At 27.7% G+C, this 20,580-nt stretch overlaps 1 long non-coding RNA gene across 1 annotated transcript; it reads left to right on the top strand.

The window, feature by feature from the left end:
- The first annotated feature begins 1,850 nt into the window (after positions 1-1,850).
- Positions 1,851-19,463, top strand: LOC136075308 (uncharacterized). Its single transcript, XR_010635828.1, has 4 exons — positions 1,851-1,977; positions 12,142-12,448; positions 15,324-15,420; positions 19,023-19,463. It is a non-coding gene; the product is annotated as an uncharacterized LOC136075308 (long non-coding RNA).
- Positions 19,464-20,580: the final 1,117 nt, after the last annotated feature.

Genomic DNA, 20,580 nt, shown 5'->3' with positions numbered 1-20,580 from the left:
CACAGGACCTAAATAAGACGTCTTTTGAACGTTCAAAAGACGTCCGAAACGTTTAAAAAACGTTTAAAAGACGTCATTTTTACGCCCTGTGTCCACTGGGTTATTATGCTAAAAGCATTAATGCATTTAGCATAATAAAACTCTGAAACTAAATTAAAATTACAGTGTGATATCACATGCAACATGTCTAAAGTATCAAATTCTAAAATAATATATATTATTTTAGAATTTTAGAATGTTTATATAAACAAGTCATATATAAACTTATATGAAAATTTCAATTTAGTTCAGTAACCGTAGAAAATGTAAAAAATAGAGCTTAATTTAAAATTACTAAGTGTTATTCAATCTGCTTAAAACTATAAAAAAAAACATCAAAATATAAAATATTGATAACTTATTAACTTATGAAACAAAATTCTTTCTATGATGATTTAAGTTGGCTATAGGATAGTCGATGTATGTACTAAAGCCAATAAATATTCTACAATCCGCCAAATCAACTGACCCAGTGGGCCCCGTTGGGCGTTAAACGGACGTCTGGACGTCCATGAGACATCCAGCGGACGTCCTCCGGACGACGCAAGCTCCATAGGGAGGGTTTGACATGGGACAGCAATCTTAATTAGTCTTCGCTGATTAGCCTTTGTTAAATATAGATTTATCAAATGTTGTTCAACAATTTTTACAATTTATAATACATAAATAATGTCTATAAAACAAGGTTAATGAAAGGTTTATTTAACATTTTAGATTTCAAATTGAAAGTTTAAATCAACTTCCTAAGATTAGAAAAATGGACTAAAACATTTATACAATCACGAGAAATCAGTTGGTTGTCATCAGAATCATTATTCTTACTCTTCTTGTGCTCATAACGAATGTTTTTAAATTGGGGTTGTGTCAATCGGCGACCTCAGGAAGTCATAGTTTATCTAGTTTTTAAAGTGAAAATGCTTTTTTGGACTGATGCGGACCATTGATTTTGAAGTTGAAAGCCAATAACGCAATGCGAGTTTTAGTTTTTAAGTAAAGCTTTTAAGTAAGCTTTCATTAACATTAACATTAAATTTTTAATTTGACTAAGTTTTTGAAAATTTTTAGTTTTAATTAAAATTTTAATTCCTCATCTAAAAGCTTTTAATAAAATGTTGTGAAAGTTTTCTGGAGAAACCCAGTTTCTTTCATTGATTATTTATGTTTCTTTGATTAGAATCTTCATTAAAGTTTGATTTTTTTAAACAAAATGTCGTAACCGCTGATTCCTTAAGTATTTAGCTAAGTTATCTTACGCGTAATAAAAACCTAAGTTATCGCGCGCGTAATAAAAACGAATACAGAGTTTATGCTTACTTTAGTTTTTACGGTTTCGTTACGCTGGAAAATTAAAATATTTTTTATTATTAGTTACCATTATTATTACATTATTATTAATTTTTTGGTATTTACTTTGTAAAAATAAAAAAATTAATTTTGAAAAGAGTATATATATATATATATATATATATATATATATATATATATATATATATATATATATATATATATATATATATATATATATATATATATATATATATATATATATATATATATATATATATATATATATATACATATATATACACATATAACAATGCACTCGTATACTTAACAAATTGAAATGCAAAGTTTTTAACTTTTGGAATCCCTTTCTTTGTCACAAATCTTAGATTAAAATTAAATATTAAAGGTTGTAAATAGTTACTAGACTATTGACGTCAAAATCTGTATGTTACACATAAATTTCATATTTGCGTCAGTGTTACGTCAAGTTATTGTAAAGTAATAAATTTTTTTATTACAGTTAAAAAATTTTTTGCAATTTTATGAGTGTCTATTTATAAAAAATTTCGTTTACATGTGGTATTCTAAAGGTTTTCATTTTTATACTTATATATAAGGAAAAAAAATTCAATAAATGAATCATTCAACCAAGTAAGTAATTTTTAACTGGGTACAGTTTAAACATCGGGTACATTTATTAGGCGGCGACTTTTTATGAGTTTTTTTATTTAATACACACAAGGAAAGTTTGGAAAAATATAAGCAGTGTAAAAGATCAACCCCTAAAGAAATATAATGAAATATAAAGAAGCTCTCAACTACTTTCAATTTCTAACAATATTAGGACTTAAAAAGTTAGCATCTTATTATTATGGCTAATAATCTGGTATAGCTGAAACATATTAGAATATGAAACATCGTATGTAATTGATATTAAACTTTTGAAATTTCCAAATAACTATACCAAATAGATGCCAAAAAGTGTTGTATGTATGGCTGCAATTTACCAAATCACCAAAAACATGAAGGCTATAAAAGTTTAACAGTTTATTGATTTACTAGGTACAAAGAACAGTTTATTGATTTATTAGATATAAATGAAATATAAAGAAGCTATTATGTATAGATTAAATTTTTTTTTTTTGTTTCTAACAAGTCACTCTTTGGGACAACCAAAATCATCATCAATCTAAGTACCATTCATGAACTTATATAGTACATATATATTCATATATGTAATAAAATGTGCATATTTTATAAATATCATATATGTATTATATATGATTGAAATAATGATTTTATTTCATTTTTTATATTTTGGGTGTGTTTATTGTTTGTGTGTATTTAATTTTATGGGAGTGCTCAACTTTTAACTTAATGCTGTCTTACCTCAACTTTTAAAATATTTTTTCTATTCTTTTTGTTAGAGGAAATTGTTTCTATTCTCTTTTTTTGCAGGAAATTGTTTAGTTTCCTTATTTTATTTATTATTCATTGTGTTTGCAACATTACCTGTAAAAATTTGTTAAAAAAAAATGCAATTTTTTATTTTAAAGTAATACTAATGAAATAACCCAAAAAAGATATTTTGGGAGGTGATTCCAGACACATATAGAGATTCATAGTACGTGATTTTGAAACCTTTTAAAGCCGTCCGTGAGACTTTTTTTACTTTTAGTTTTTTTCCAATTTTTTTAAAATTTTCTCCTATGATAAGTTAGATTTTTCAACAAAGTTAAGCTCAAAACTTTTCCCGAAAAAAAAAATTGTAAAATAACAAATGCATAATAACTCTTTGCAAAACGATAACTCTTTGTGAGCGATAGTTCGTAAGATATTTGAAATTCAGCAAAACACAGGTTTTTCCAAAAATAGAATGAGAAAGTTAGGATCTGCTTTGAACCTTTTGAGTCTAGTCAGAATTTTGGAACCTAATTTTCACCAGAAACTTGCTTAAGCAGGTCAAAAGCTCAATGGCCATTTTACATTCACAAGTATTCAGCTCTGTGATTGCAATACCACAAGTCAAGTTGTTCACTGTCGGGATCTCAACAAACTTATTAAAATTTTCATGTCAGAAAGAAAAATGAGAACCTTTGGTGGCTTAAGAAGCAAGCAAAAAGAGTTTGTCAGCTCAGGTGTTGATTTGAAAAAATCATAAGTCTTTTAAAATGTGGTACGTCTTACACTGTTAGAGTTTCCAGACAAAAAACTTATTTTAGAAGCTATTCCACCAATGGAGCTACATTTGTTTCTAGGTGTTATGAATCATCCATTTAAATATTTGATTGATCTTTGGCCTGGTGCAAAGAAATGGCCATCAGCATTACATATTCCTTTTCAGCCATGGCCATGGTGGTCATTTCAACGGTAATGATTGTATGAAGATTTCGAGAGGTTTGGGCAAGTTGTAGCAGCTTACTGATACTGCCAATCTTAATCAGATCATTTTCTTCATCTAAACATTGTCTCATTTTGGAGATGCAGTTACTGCATAGGCACCCAGCTGGATCCAGAATTTGAATCAAAAAGTGTGAAATTTAGGGACAGCTACATCTAAGTCCCAATTTCCATCACACCAAAAGTACATGCTGTTTTTCATCATTTGCCACAGTTCATCTAAATAAAAAAGACAGAACTTGGTCTCTTCAGTGAACAAGCAACAGAAGCTCTGCACTCAAATTTCAAAATCACTGGAAAAGATATAAAAAAGATATTAGGCATCGGGATTATTCACAACAACTTTAGAGATGTATTGTTGATTATAACAGTAAGAAGGTTTAAGAATATGTTTACCCGTCATTTTTGTTGTTTTTTGCAAGTCCTGTGTTATATATTTAACAATATTTGACATATTCTTAGAGAAAATAAAGTTAGAAAATAAAATTTTAAGAATTGTATACCTGTTTTTAATTTATCATAAATAACTTAACTTGGGTATGTTTTTACTCATTTTCAATAAAAATACTTTTTAATTTATAAGGTCTAAGAGCCATTATTATTTTATAATTTTTTTTGTGGGACAAAGTTTTGACCCTCATTTTGTGAAAAAAACAAAACCTACCACAGGCGAAAATTTCAAAAAAAGTGGAAAAACTAAACGAGAAAAAATTATCAAGGACGATTTGGAAAGATTTCAAAACCACTTGCTATGATCTCTACATGCGTCTAGAGTCACCTCCTAAAATACCTTGTTCGGCGTATTTCATTAGTATTTACACAGTTTGAAAACTTTCAGAGTTTTCAAACTGTGACCCGATATTTTTTCTTATAAAGATAAAGGTTTTAAAAAAGTAGCGAAAAGTGCTCATATTATCCAGACCACTTGATAATATGAGCACTTTAAATTAACTCAAAAATTTAGATTAATTAAGTAAAAAAAATACCAACATGACAGTTAGAACTAACTTGTGGAATATAATGATTCACTATTAAAAAAACTTATCATTAAAGGATCAAATTTTAAGCCATTTTTATTTGAAAAGTTACTACTTAAATACAATTAGGGTTGTTTCCACACCTACCGTGATTCGACACTTATCGTAGGTTTTAAATACTAGCATAAATTTTGCAAAAAGTAGTTATTTTTTTAATTTTTATATTTTGTGTATTAACAACATCGTCATGCACTTCTATTACAATACATAGAAATCGTATGAAATCGGTGGGTTTATGAAATCAGTAGGTTTATTACGTCAACGTATGAAAATACTTTTCTTAAGTAGCAGCTGTCAGAAGCGTTTCAAATAAAACAAGGAAATTCAAGAAGATAAAATAAAAATTTAATTTCTAAATTGATTTAATCAGGTAAATAAATCAGGTAAATAAAACATGAATCATTATTAATATTATTAAAACACTCATCATTATATTATCAATGTTGTATTTTTGTATACGATAGCATGAACTAAAAAAAATATAATTCCATACGTATCGTATGTCCAATGAATAATCAATTTGTTTCTTTTTTACTATAAAAATAAATATTATTATACTTGGATTCTTTTACAAGAAAAAAATATAAGACAAAAGCTTGTAGCTCAAAACGAAAACTTTAATATACAGATAACCAATTATACTGATGCTATTAATGCTGTTAAAAAAGGTATGGTTGTGCATAAAGCAAGCAAGACGTTTGGAATTCCTTATCAGACGCTTCGTGATAAAATATCTGGAAGAACTTCTTTGAAGATACAATACTAAGGGTATGAATCAGTACTAGGTGAATCAGTACGAGTGTTTACTAACATGCACCAGAATGGGATTCACCATGTCTGTATTACAGCTATTAGATACTGTGCAAAAATATTTGAATTCCAGCAATATAAAAACACAATTAACAACTAACTTACTAACAACTGTACTGCAAAAGATTGGTTTTATGCAATTCTTTACTTCAAAAACGAGGTGAATACGTAAACCAAGCTAGGGGAGAAGTAACTGAAAAAGCGATAAGAGGTTGGTTTGCTGAAATTCGAAAGCTTTTGGGAGAAAACGCTCAATATTTAAATAATTCGATGCGCGTTTTCAATATGGATAAGAGTGGTTTTCAGTTGTCACCAAAAACTAATTTAATTATTGGTGAACGAGGAAAAAATACATATGAAGAAAGTGCTCGAAGTAATAAAAAAAGCATCACCACTTTTTTTGCAGTAAATGCTAGCGGAACTTTTGCTCCATCATTAACAATTTTTAAATATGTCTTCCAAATAGAATTATAAATGCTGCTCCATCAGGATAGGGTATTCGAAAAAGTAAAAATGGTGGGATGACCGTAGAATGTTTTTTTTTTGAGTATAATGCAAACGTTTTTCATCCATTTTTGATAAAAGAAGACGTTCCTTTACCAGTTATAATTTTATTTCGATGGTCATGCGTCACATTTTTCTATCGATTTTAGTGAGTTTTGCTCTAAAAATGGAAAAATTCTTGTTGCTTTGATCCCAAATGTAACAGATATTTTGTAGCCGCTCAATGTGGCAGTTTTTGGGCCAATTAAAACAAATTGGAAATCTTTTTGCCGACAATGGTGCATTGACCATGAAGGATAAGAAATAAAGAATGAAAATGTGGCAGAAGCATTAAACTTATTAATAATTGATCCGTCTATGGCAAATAATATTAAAAGTGGTTATAAAAATACCGGAATTTGATGCTAATAGAGTTGACTACACAAAAACTGTTCAAAGATTATCTGAGTCAACTGATTATCTGAGTCAAGTTCAAAGATTATCTGAGTCAAGTGTAACTTTATCAGCTTCCTTTCCCATAATATTTATTGAAAAGTGCATTGATCAAAGTATTTTAGAGCAGTTTAAAATAGTTGAGCAACATTTAGGTTAGAAAGGTGATCTTGAATACCTCCAGCTGGATACAAAATACAACATGAATACCTCTGGCTGTAGCGCAAAATACAACGTTTACCATCGGTTGTAACATCTGAAACGTGACGGCAAATTCAAAAAACAAAAGTGAAAGAAAAGTCACAAATAAAGGATGAAAAATTAAGGGAAAGAGAAACAATTAGCTGGAGATAAAAAGTCAATAATAGAGGAAGAAAGATTAGGAAAGAAACAATTGGTTATGAAGAAAAAGTTATTAAATGAAAATGCTAAAAAGGACAGAAAAAATAAGTTCCAAAAGAGAAAGAAAGCCTTGAAACTGAGTCAGAAAACAAATTCCATTCAAATGTTGGCAATAATTATGATGAAACTCTATCCTATCCAATTTAAGAACTTAAAGGATATGTACTAAAGTAATGGAAATGCTTAAAAACCTTTAGTTTTAATTCATAATAGTATTTTCATTACTTTATACTAAATGCTTTTTTAATAGTCATTTTTTTAAATATATATACCTAAAAACGTTTAATAATATGTTAATAATACAATAATTTTTCATTTGGAACCGCAAGCGCATTATAAACCAAACACTACGGCAGATTTTAAGATATACGATTAGCGTCAACAATATACACGACAAATGCGAAACACTAAAGATAAGAATGGAAAACTGCACTTTAAAAGTTTGATCAAAATAAGTACATTATTGATTTAAGTTTTATAGTTAGAATCATTTTAAACTAACCCTTAAAGTATTATATTGATGGCTGCACTAATTAATTTCCAATGCATATTTACTCATTGAGTAATCTAATATATTATAATAACTTTTGTAAACTCATGGTAGGTGTGGAGAGAACATTAGTTACTGTAAACTGGGGTGGCGTGGACATATTTTGCACCTTAACTTCTAGTACATAAAAACCACAAAAGTTATTTCCTCAAACATTGAGCACTGTTTGAAGTGCATATGAATGACAGTTAAAACTATCTGTCTCACAGTTGAAAATTATTCACAAAACAAGATAGAATCAAACACTGATAGTTTAAAACTAATTTAGTGCATATTTCAGTGAAATATCTTTACTAGGTGGTTTGCACGACTAAAATAAGACGGATTTTAGGATTTAGCATTGTTAAAATATTAAAATTTTTTACTATGTTTTGCTTTTATTCAAAAAGCCATTAAAACCACTACTATTTTAAGACTTTAAACAACGGAATTTCAATAAAAAATACTAGATTACTTGCTCATATTACACAACATTGGTATCTTTAAATGAATTCAAAATTTAACGTTCCAATGCATTGTTTTCCAAACAAAAAAGGAAAAGATATCTAGATAATGTATGAAGAAATAAATATTTTTACTTCAACATCGAAATTTCGCGCCACAGATTCTTTCATGTATAATGAAATCTTAACAACAAAAAGTTGAATAGCATTTTAATTAGATGAGAGCTGCTAATTACTGGTTATAAATTTATGCTAATTATACTACTTTCTGTTATCACCACATAAAGTCGATTAAAAAAGTACAAAGTAATTCGAACTTCACTGCTCACATATTAGAAATCTTTTGGTACGCTCATAATACTTAGATGCTCATATTATCCAAATCTACCCTACCCCGGATTACCCAAATCCAGGAACAGAATTTTGAAATAACTACATCTTGTTGAATATTTTGTCAACACCAGAATTGACAGCCTCCTGGTGGTTAAATAACAAACAGCCGTAAGGCTAACTTCTAGTAATAATTAAAAGCTAACCAGATTATACTTGTTTTAGGTAATGGTGCTTCAATCTATAACACGGATATTAAGCACCAGATAATCAGTATTGTGTAAGTAAATAGCAAAAGAAATGTTTTTGTACCGTGTGTTCTCATTTTTATACTAATGTCAATTCTATCCGTATTGATTTGATGCCACACGATACAGATAAAAAATGTATGTGGCTTTTAGCTTGTGATTTTGTTATAATCATAATGAAAGGGTGAGTTTTGGAGGTTTAGAAAATGTTTTTTAAAACCATTTAGAAAACTGACTATTTTCCATTTTTTGTTTTATTGTTGTTGTGTTATTGTTGGAAATTAATGACTTTAAATGTTATATTAACTGACCCTGAAAAAAGTCAATATAATATAACATAATATAACATTGTATTAGAAATTTCTCAATTAAGGATTTAGTAAAAAATTAAAATTTCATATTACTTTTAAACATCCTTCATAATTTATTTCCGTTTTTAAATAATATCATGAGTTAAATTTTTACAAGTTTACAAAAGCATATTCTTTCCAAAATATTTATGGGGAAGGGGCAATTGCCCCTATTGCCTCTTCTTTTATGAAACCGGGCATGCACCGTTGTCCGAAAATATGCTATATTTAATAGTTGATCAACAATAATAAGTAATTCAGGGTTTGAGAGTGTTTTTACTCTTTGTCAAGTGTTTTTGCAATGTTTATCCTACTGTGTTGGTATTTGAATGGACACACTTCACCTTAAAGTTTTTAAATCAACAAAACTGAGCAGCAAGCATTTAGTAGCAATTAAAGTAACAATCACGTGATCAATTACTTATTTACGTCATTCTTGTAGTGGCCAGAAGTTTCACATAGCATGTTTGTGAATTTTTGATCCCTCTGTTTCAAATGCAGTTCCAATCAAAAATTTTTATGTTTTTAAATTAACAAGGTTGACATTAACTTATCAACTATGTCAATATTATTGGTTTTTTTAACACCTCGATAGTTTGTATAAATATAAAAGTTATAGACAATTTCTTGGATGAACCACGTCCGCTTGGTTGAACCACTTTTAGACAATCTTTTTGTTGAACCACATTTTACAACTTGGTTGAACCTTACTTTTTGTTTATCGATTGCTTATGACGTTTTGAAACAACAACACTGGATAACTTTTTTAAGTTAACAAATCACAATCCACTTTTCCAAGTTAGCATGAAGAAATGTAACCTGAATTGATCCAAATTAGCACAAAGAAAGTTTTTGTAAAAAAAGTGTTTTAAAAAGTTTGTATTTAATTTACTTAGTTATGAGCATTAATTTTGCCAAAACATGGAAGCAATCAAATTTGGCAAAAATTTCACATATAGAAGGTATTTTTTCTTTTTATCAAACATGACAAAAAAAAGATATTGCAGTTTTTACAATTGTTATAGTGAGTTTACGTGAAAGAGCCAAGCAACAACTCAAAAAGAAAATATTTCTAGTAGAAATTCAAATGAAAAAAGCAACCAACTGCAAACAAAAATACCTAAAAAATCACTCTAAAAAATCTCCATGAATTAAAATCTTCTGGAATTCATCGACTTTGGAAAAGCAAGCATTTCTTCATTTCATAAGAAATGTATTAGTTAAGTATTTATATTAAAAAAGTTAACATCTGTTATGCTCATTGGTTGATAGTAACGAAGAACTGTTAGTTGTATGTAAAACAATATGCTTAGTCTTTTTGTGTTTAACAAATAAAAATATAATACGTAAAGCAATTTCAGCAGAAAATAGCAATAGAAATTTAGAAGAAAAAAAACAGAGATTTTTTGATCAGCCCACAATAATATGTAGAAAAGTAGTGAAATAAAGAATGTGGACTATGTGAAAGATACAAAATTCATTTAACGGAAAGTCAAAATTTTGTTGAAAAAAAGTTGCGTGCCCTATCTGGAATCACAAGCAACTTGCTAATTAGTTTCAATGAGTTTACCAAAGTTATGTTAAATTGAATCAGAATAAAAATTTCCTTGATGTGTCAGCAGATTTTTATTAGGTAATTCTTTTTCAAAAGGATACGTTTAAAGGTACAATTTTGGTCCTTTGGCTGTACATAAGGTACCGGCACTTTTTGGTATTAAGTTGCTTCAAGTTGGAGTAGGTAGTTTATAAAAAAATTAGAGTTATCTAGTTGCTATCTTATTTGAAAAATAAGTTTGAAAAATCAACATAAATAAAGCGCTAGAAAGACGCCATTTTTTTGTTGAATTACATAAAAAAGCGTCATTAAAATAAGTAAACGCAAACGAAACCAAAACTTTCCAGCTGTTTTTTTTTCCTGCATTAAGTTTAATTTTTTTATTTAATTGTTTAATTTTTTTTTTTTTTAACTTATTTATTAAAATTTTAAATTTTTTTTTTGATAACTGTCTATTTAAACCCAAATAAGTTGCAACCATGCTTTTTTAATTTTTATTCACATAAGTTCATCTAACTATATGGCTTTTATGTAAAACTACTCATTTTTACAGGACCTAAACATGTTTTACATCAACACTCATTTTACAAATTATTTTAACTTACTTTAGTTTATGCTTCATAATAAATTAATTGTAAAAAATTAAAGCTAAAATACGATAGAATTAGAAAGACTTGTATATTATAGTTTTTTGGTTTAATTACACTACTCCCGCTTGAAGCAATCAATTTTTCTAAAAAAACCTAAAAATTGCTGGTGCCTACTATACACCATGAAACTTTCATTCCAAAATAGGAAAAGAGACAAGTACCAATTATTATGAACTCAGTAACTACTGTTCTCTTTCAGAACAATATGGTTTCATATGTTTTTTTGTAAAAGTTAGATTAGTTTTTTTTTTTTTTTTCATTTATATTTAATATACATTAAAACAACGCACCCAAAACTTGGTAAATGACAAAGATTTTTTTTTACTGCTGAAAAGTCAATTTTCTTTAGTTAAATAACTAAAATAAACATTTAAATAAGATATTTAAATAAGATATTTAAATAGATATTTAAATAGAAATAGATATTTAAAAAACAAAAGTAGGAAATGTTGAACTCTTTTACGCGGCGATTTTCATTAAACTTTCAATCCAATTTTTCATTAAGCTTAATGCTCTGCGAGTGAAAATTTTTGGTCTCTTTTGTTTTGTTTATTAGTGAAGTTTAGCGTTGCGTAATTTAAGGACGATCCCTTAAGAAAACAGCAAAGAAAAATGGCTGAAAAATAAATAAAAACAGAACTTAGGGTGCGTTGTTTTAATATTTGCCATATAATACACGATTGTTCCATATACAGCATGCAAACTCAGCTTATTCTACTAACGTCTATACTTAGATATTTGTATGTTAACAGATATTTGTATATAACGATATATAAATGTAATATTTATATTAAACGTGAATGACATACTTTTATCAATTTACATTAGTTACTTATTTACAAATTTACATAAACTTCTTACACTTCCTCATAAAAAACGACAGACTCTTCCTCACCATAAACTCGGGTTTAATGGCTGCCATGAGTTCTCCGCAAACACTCACAAATGAACATTGATATTAAATTGCTTATTATGTAAAAAGGTATTTAAGAATTTACATATATATATATATATATATATATATATATATATATATATATATATATATATATATATATATATATATATATATATATATATATATATATACATTTACATACTTAGATTTTGCGTTTGGGCATCATTTTTTAAAATCATCAATTCGTCTATAATGAGGTTACCGTGCCTATCATACGCAAATTTTAATTTGATACCAAACAATTACTATATTGGAGTTATTGAATCAACATATATTGCAAGCAGTATTTTTAATTGTGGCACCTACTGTGTTAGAAACCCATCTTGTGTATTTGCCAACTATAATGAAAATCAATACACTTGCGAGTTAATGTCATCATTAGCGAACTCTTTAAATAGTTCAACCAATCAAGATTGGCAAGTATTGACAACTGATTTAACAAATAATACAAATGTGAGAATATTTATATATATATATATATATATATATATATATATGTTTTTTTTTCTTCAATTTTTTAGCTTAAATGCTTGGACTTAAAAGATAACTAATTTAGCTAATTTACACAATGGAATAGAATTAAAAGTATGCTGTACACACTTAAGATATAATAAATCTTATGCAGGGTCGATTCTACAAATAAAGTGGGGGATGAAGAGGGGGGAGAGGGTAGGGCGACTTCCGTAACGTTACAGACTTCATTTTTTTTTTTTAAAAAAGGAAAAGATTCTCATTACTCAAATGCCCGACTAATTCCTATAAGTTCCTGAAAAAACCGACTATAACTTAAAAAAAGTCTTTTGTTAATTGGGTAGGGGTGATGGTTAGCAACCCCGTAGAATCGCCCTTGGTCTTCAATACGTAGATAATAGTAAACATAGAATTAGAGTTAAAAATAATTATCAATACTATTTTAAAAAAATTTATGTTTTCTTTATCTATTATTCCTTGAGGAATACAATTCCAATCCTATGTGACTCTGTAATGAAATAGTGACAAATTTTAGAATCGGTAAACTGTCTGCGTATTTTACAATTTTTACTTCTGCTAGATCTTTCCTGAATAAAAACGTTTTGGAGGGTGGTGAAAATAACTACATCTTTTCCTTTTGAAATACATTTATTAAACAAGATCATCATTTCTTCTTTTTTTGACTAGCAAAGTTGACAAATCTTATATCTTTAATCTTTCTTTATACGAGTTCCTCCTCAATTCTCGTAGCCCTGTGTTGCATTAATTTAAGATTTTCAATGTTCTTCTTCCATATGGACTCTAATTGATGCTCCATATTTTAAATTGGAACGTACTAATAGTTTTTATAATTTGTTTAAAGAAAGTTCATGCCATTACTGAAAAGCGTTTTTCATCATGCCTAATTTACTTGGTTTGCAAATAGCTGAAATAATACGATAACTCTAATTTATTTGAACACTCTAAATTATTTGAAACCAAAATACCAAGATCTTTTTCTATTGCTGTCTCAATTTGTTGTTTAATTGTTCAAAATTGTTCAATATACATTTATATCTTGAATTCTTTTTACCAATACACACGTCTTTAACTTTTGATTCATTGAATATAATAAACCATTCTTCCGACCATTTTACTAGCGTGTTTATGTACTCTTGTTATAGTTTATAATCAATAAGAAAATGATTAACTAAAGAAATGTATGTATTGTCTGTTTATAATATAATGTCTTTATTAATGCTTATTGGTAAGTCATTAAGGAAGATTACAAATAGTAGAGATCCAAGTACTGAACTTTGTGGTACTCTACAAGTAACCAACTTCCAACTTAAAATATATTATCCTAATACCACTCTCCGAGTAAAGTCTGAAAAAATAGCTTTGCACCAATTCAACATAAATGACACGAATTCCAGTTCAAATAACATCTTCAACAATTTATGTGAGAGACTGAATCAAATCCTTTGCGAAATTCAACAATACAATATCAATTAAAAAATCTTCTCATATTCTTGCTTGATTAATTCTAATGTTTCCAAAAAGTTTGTTACACAACGTTTGTTTTTAACAAAACCATGTTGCTTGTTTAGAAATTAAATTGTTTTCAATGAGATTTAAAATAATCTTATCTCTAATAATTTGCTCCACAAACGCAATATTCTAAACTTCATTTCGAGCAAAAACAATAAGTGCAACTTACAAATTTGTGGTTTTAAATAATTATTTTTTTAGGTATATGAGCTTTTGTTTTTATTGATCGAGTTGCTTTATTTAATTCCGATACAGCATTATCGATTTTTGGTCCATACTCATTTCTCAGTTTCCTCTCCAGAACATCTAAGGCATCAGTAAACTCTTTTGCATTAACCATAATTACAAATATTTTAACCGGAGTAAATGATTATCAAGGTTGAAATATTTTAACCTTGAGATAAGGTTAATATGTTTATTTTAACCTTAGTATTATTAGGTCTGTAAATTAAAAAAAAGTTAATATATCGATGTTTGATGTAAAATTAATATATCGATGTTTGATGTAATAAAAACTAATAATTCAAATTTTATTATTAACACGCATCATCGAATCAAAATTTAAAACAATCCAATATTCTTTTTAAAAAAGTTCATCATTTATGTCAAAAGTTATAATATAATAAAAAAAGCTTTATCAAAATGGTTACTAAGTTAAGCTCGAAAAAGTTCACTAGCATTTTTAAAATTTGGTGACTGGAGAATGACTTTAATCAACGCAGTTTATTAAAACGCTTCAATGTTACTATTCGGAACTTTCCTAGATCTGTCGTTTGTAGATACTAATTTTAAAACGTTTTGTATGAATATTGTTAGGTATTATGTTGTTTTTAATAAAAAAATGTTAGAAAATGTTAGAAAATGGTTTAAAACATACAAATTTGGAGAAAACATTAAACTTGAGTATGTTTATGCTTTTATAAAATTTTTACAAAATATAAATTAAATATAAATTTTGTTTAGAATAAGAATAATCATAGTTGAAAGATACTTGAAAGTTACTTGATAGTTAGATGAAAATTACTTAAAAGTTACTTGCCTTTAACACAAAAAAAAGCTGTCAAAAACCTTGATATGTAATTCATTTTAATATTACAACAAGCACGTTATTATTTTCAAAGAAGCACTTGTGGTAGTATTTGATTCTTTTGTTTTGTTTTTCTGAGTTTTATTTTTAGGTCATGCTTAATATAGTAATAGTAGTAATAGTAATATAAATGAATATTCGTACATTAACATCACATTAAAATAAAATTTTAATCAATAAAATAATTAAATGCTAATCATTAAAATAGTTAGTTGTAACAAACGTTGTTTATATTTGCAGATTGGACCCATTTGTGAAAACAATACACCTTGCGAGAATCTATATTGTAGGGATGTATGCACATCAGATGCATTAGCCCACGCATACCTTTGTTTAGGTATTTTTTATTTGTTTTATAGCTTATAAACTAAGTGCAACAAATAATTATTTTTAATTATTGTTGAAAAATATTAAATAGAATTTACTACCCTTGATTTAACAATTCTTAAAATCTGTTATCTTTATTTATTAATTACAATGAATTAAGGATCAAAAATAATAGTAGGGGAAAAAAAAATTAATAGTTAATATTAAATAAATTTTCTTTAAAATTTTAAAACTTAAATTTTTATAGCTTCTTTTTAAAACTAAATATAAATACACTTTTTTTAAATAAACTTTTTAATTTTATTTTATTATTTAGATTAACACACTTTTTAACATTATGTTGAGCACGGTAATTAAGAACATCTTCTAAAATATTTCACTTGGATCTTGGGACAGTTTTGCATCAATAATTTTATTGACGGTAAATAGTAACTGTACCTAAATCATAATCAACATATAAACTGACAGATAACTTCAAACGAATATCTTAGAGCAATCATTCAAAATGACCTTAGAAGTACAAACCATTATAAAAAAAAAAAAATTTTTAAAAGCAACTAATGCAGCACGAAACTAGGGTCTAGATTTTTTTATGTATCCATTAATACATTATATCAAGATTAGAGAAAGGGACAGTAAGGATCATAATAGGATTCAATTCTAATCACTAAATTTTTTGCATATCATTCTCCATTTGTGTTGCTTGACGCAAAATTGTAATATTCTAAGCCTACTAAATTTTAGATTTTATCTCAGAAGTTAGTTGCTAGAGACTTCTGGAAAATTTTTAATAGTGTCATTAAAAAAAGAAAATCTAACAATCCATATTTATTCAATGGATCTGATTGATAAAACTATTTGCAAAGAACTTTTTCTCGAATTCAACTCTTGAATCTAATAATTGGCTCTTTTTGCCATTTCAGAAAAACAGTGTAACCCACTTTTAGACATCTAAATCACTTCTGCTTTTGTTTCTAAAGTTTTTTCTTATTTAAACTTATCTAATGCTAGTGGTTCTGACAACATTTTTGTCATATTCCTACAAATATTTACTCAAGAACTCAAAGTTACCTTAACATTGCATCTTTTATTCCGATTTTCTAAACTCTGTAGAACATTCTGACCCTTCCATATATCATCTGATCAGTCTTCTCTCTATCATTAGCGAGATCATAAGACTTTATTTAACAAGTTTCTAACATTTGATTTTGAGTCTTGTAACTTACTTCATTGGCACCTCAAGCTTTTATTCTTGGTCCTGTACTGTTTTTTGTTTAGATTAATGATCTTCATGGCAAGTTTACATCCGAGGTTGTCTTTTTTTTTTGCAAACAACTCAACTTTAAACTCCCATCTTAAAAAATGTCTTCTATATTATCGCTTAGAACAGGCAGATAATCTTGAATATAATCTCTCTTCTATCACAGCTTGAGCGTTTGGGGTAAGATGGGGGGAGGGGGGAAAGGAGGCTTACTTGAGTGATCTTAAACTTCAAAAACACTCTTTTTACAGCAAACAACTATAAAAATATTGTTGAGATATTGATAAAAGGTACAGCTCTCACTAAGTCCTCTACAATGGATTATATACATGATTTCCTACGGAAATCATGTATATAATGTATGCAAAGTTAGCATCTACAAAGTATGCTTGTATTTATCATGCTTGCCATTCTTTACACCCTACTCCATTACCTATCTATAAAAATCTTAAATTTATCCCTGTGTGGAGTATTGTTATCATATTATACTTCTAGACAAGGTCCAAAAATACATTGAAAATGTAGTTAGACCTGCTCTACCTACCGAGCATGAGCTACTTTCCCATTATTGTAAGGCTGCGTCTCTTTATCTTTTCTACAAATGCTATCATAGTAGCTGGTCAAACAAGCTTTCATCTTGAGTTCCATCTATCAAGACTCTTTTTTGTTTAACTTGTCATTCTGCATCTTTTCGCATTATCGCAAGTCCCATCTTTTTACTTTATCTGTACCTTCATGTACTAACTTTTATCCGTCTTGTTTTGTTTTTTTTTGCGCACATCAATGCTTTGGAACTTCTTCCCCTTTATATGTTTTCATAACTCATACGACCTACAATTCTTTAAGCCTTCGATTGTGTGATTAATTGTGAGAATGGGTTATTAATTTGTGTCACCACCCATATTTTTTATTACTTTGGATATTCTTCTTGAAATAGATTCTATAATTTCTTTTACAGTTTTTGTTTGATTATGTTATCTCAAAACCACATTTGATTTACTGTCTCTATCATTCTTTTTTTGTTTGTCCAATGTTTTTGTCCGGTATCTTGTTTTTATCCGGTGAATTTGTCAATTTCACCAGATTTCTGTGTTCACTTCCGAAAGAATCTTTTCAGAACCACACCACTAGCATCAACTTTTTTCAATTCGAAATTTAGTTTTTTTGTCTAGTAATGCCTTATATTTTCCGAAACTTTTCATTCCCATATTGGTAATTTGTGATGCCGGGCCACAGTGTAAAAATAGCCTTAAAATATTTTCTTTTGAGAATGTTTTACAGTTAGTTCAATTTTTATCTGTTCCTTGGGCTAAAAAGAGTGTCTCGCCGGAAAACTAAATAATTTCTATTCATCTACTGTCTAACAAGTGTATTTTTTTAGACCAAGCATATCTCTTCTTCATTATATTTTTTCAATAAATTTTTTTTACCATTCTAACTGCTTCTCTTGCAGATTGTTGGATTCAAAATATTTTGAAGATCAAAGCTTGTAATTTTTGATTAATCTAAGTCATTTGAATCAAATATGCTTTATCTCGCGTTGATGTATTTCTTTTTCTTGTATTGATTCCTGTTGAAATCCAGTTAACTTTTTCTAATTGATGATTTTGTGGAGTGGTATCCATTGTGAAAAATATAACTACTTACCAGTAGGGATGTACCGGAATTCCGTCCGGAATTTTTTACATCAATTCGCGTCTAACTGAAATTAATTTTTTTTTTTTTACTCTTTTTTTATGACTTGTCACACAAGTTTTGTAAATAAATCAAAAATTCTTCATTGCTCTGAAGGATAAAGATTTTTTGATTTATTTACACAGTCTGTGTCGCATGTCATAAAAAAAAGTAAAAAAAAATTAAAATCTAGCTAGAAGCGAGTTGATCCGAGTTTGATCATAACTATCAAACGCTAAAATATAATTAGATGAAATTGAAAAACTGTAGATAAAATTAATAAAAGATAGTGAAACTAAATGTTTTAGTATTTTTGTTGCCGGGCAACAAATACCGAACTTTTTTGTAAAACATTCTGTCTTGACAAAAGCATGAACATGTTTAAGTTTGATATAAAGTATAGGTTTTTAAACGGTCGTTTGAATGTTTTTTCCAAATCGAATGCAATATATATATATATATATATATATATATATATATATATATATATATATATATATATATATATATATATATATATATATATATATATATATATATATATATATATATATATATATATATATATGTATATATATATGTACATATATATATATATATATATATATATATATATATATATATATATATATATATATATATATATATATATATATATATACAACTATAATTTAAAGCAACAGATGATGTGTCAAAAATTGGAACTCCTTCATTATCAACAACATATTCAGCGTCAGGTGCTGCAAGTAAAGCAATCGATGGTGATCTAAGTAGTGCTGCATCAAGTCATTATAATGATAATAATAAATGGTTTAAATTAGACCTAAAATTTATTTTCCGAATAAACCAAATTATTATATGGAATTCAAGTTTTCGTTCATCCAGAATGAATGGTAACAAGTTGTTTGTAGGAATAAGCGGCAAAACGTCAGATTATTATGAAATTGCAGTTTTAAGCTCCAAAATAATGCAAAGCTTTTCGGGCTCATTTATTGCTAGATTTGTATTTATTACTAACTCTATTTCGGACGCACTGCAGATTGCAGAAATTAATGTATTTGTATAACTTTTTTTATCATAGTTCTTTGTAAAAAGTTTTAAAATGTTTTATAAAATTTTGTTAACGTCTTACAAATGCAAAGTTTCTACAAAACTTTAAGTTAATGATGTTCTTTGTTTTATGTTCAAAGGTAAAATTAATTCTTCTCCGGTTTCCTTTCATGATATTTGATAACTTTTGAGTCATAATAACTTCATTAGGCAGCTATTTTTTTAATTAAATTTTAATAATGTTTTCCATTGGTTCCCAAGAAAAAATTTTATGTAATAGTTTTTATTATAGCTACAACTCTTTAAAACGAAAGCTTAACGAAACAATTTTTAGAATTGATGTTTTAAAATATAGTTTTAGTATTTACCTTTTTTATTTCCTACGTATCGAAGTTCTTTTAATCCTTATTTAAAAATCACAAACAACAATATGACGTTTATTTGTATCTATAGTATATACCCCTTTGGGCACGCATTGTCCGCGGGACGTTCGTCGGACGTTTAATAGGCGTCTGGACGTCCAGGAGACATTACGGATGACCTCCGGACGACGCGTGCCCACTGGGACAATGGATTTTATAAATATTTTATTGCGTCTATAGTATATATAATAGAAAAAAAAAATATTTTGGTAATCTTTTACCAATATTATTTACATTAAATTGTTTACTCGGCAACAAAACATTACTTTACTTTTAATTTACGGTTTTTCACTTTTTATTTACAATCTTTATTTGATATTTTTATCGTAGTTTTGTAGTTTATCTTGTAAATTTTATATTTTACAACTGAATGCTGAAAATAATTGAAATAATGATTTTTAGATTTTTTTATTCAAACTTAATATGAGTTCTAATCTCTATTGGATAAACCTAAAAAGGGCAAGTTTTAGCTTGAAGTATCCAAAGACCTAAAAAAATGGTATTCAAGCTTCTTTAAAATGTATATGTTAGATTTAAAATATACTAATTTTAATTTGTGTGTGTTAGGGTAGGCCTAGCTCTATCTCCACTTCTTATTTTATGTTAATATGCACATCCTGCAATCACTTCGCAACGCACCAATCTTGTTCTTTTTACATAATTCTTTACTCATTTAGAACAAAAATTATAACTTTTCATTTTAAATTAATGCGAGCAGTGAATAATGCGAGCATCTTATTCCTGTAATTCGAATGAGAAAAAA

Source organism: Hydra vulgaris, chromosome 01 (genome assembly GCF_038396675.1).
Source record: "Hydra vulgaris chromosome 01, alternate assembly HydraT2T_AEP".
Taxonomy (NCBI): Eukaryota; Metazoa; Cnidaria; class Hydrozoa; order Anthoathecata; family Hydridae; genus Hydra; species Hydra vulgaris.
Note: the sequence above shows the minus strand (reverse complement) of the source record. Positions and strands in the feature narration are given on the sequence as shown.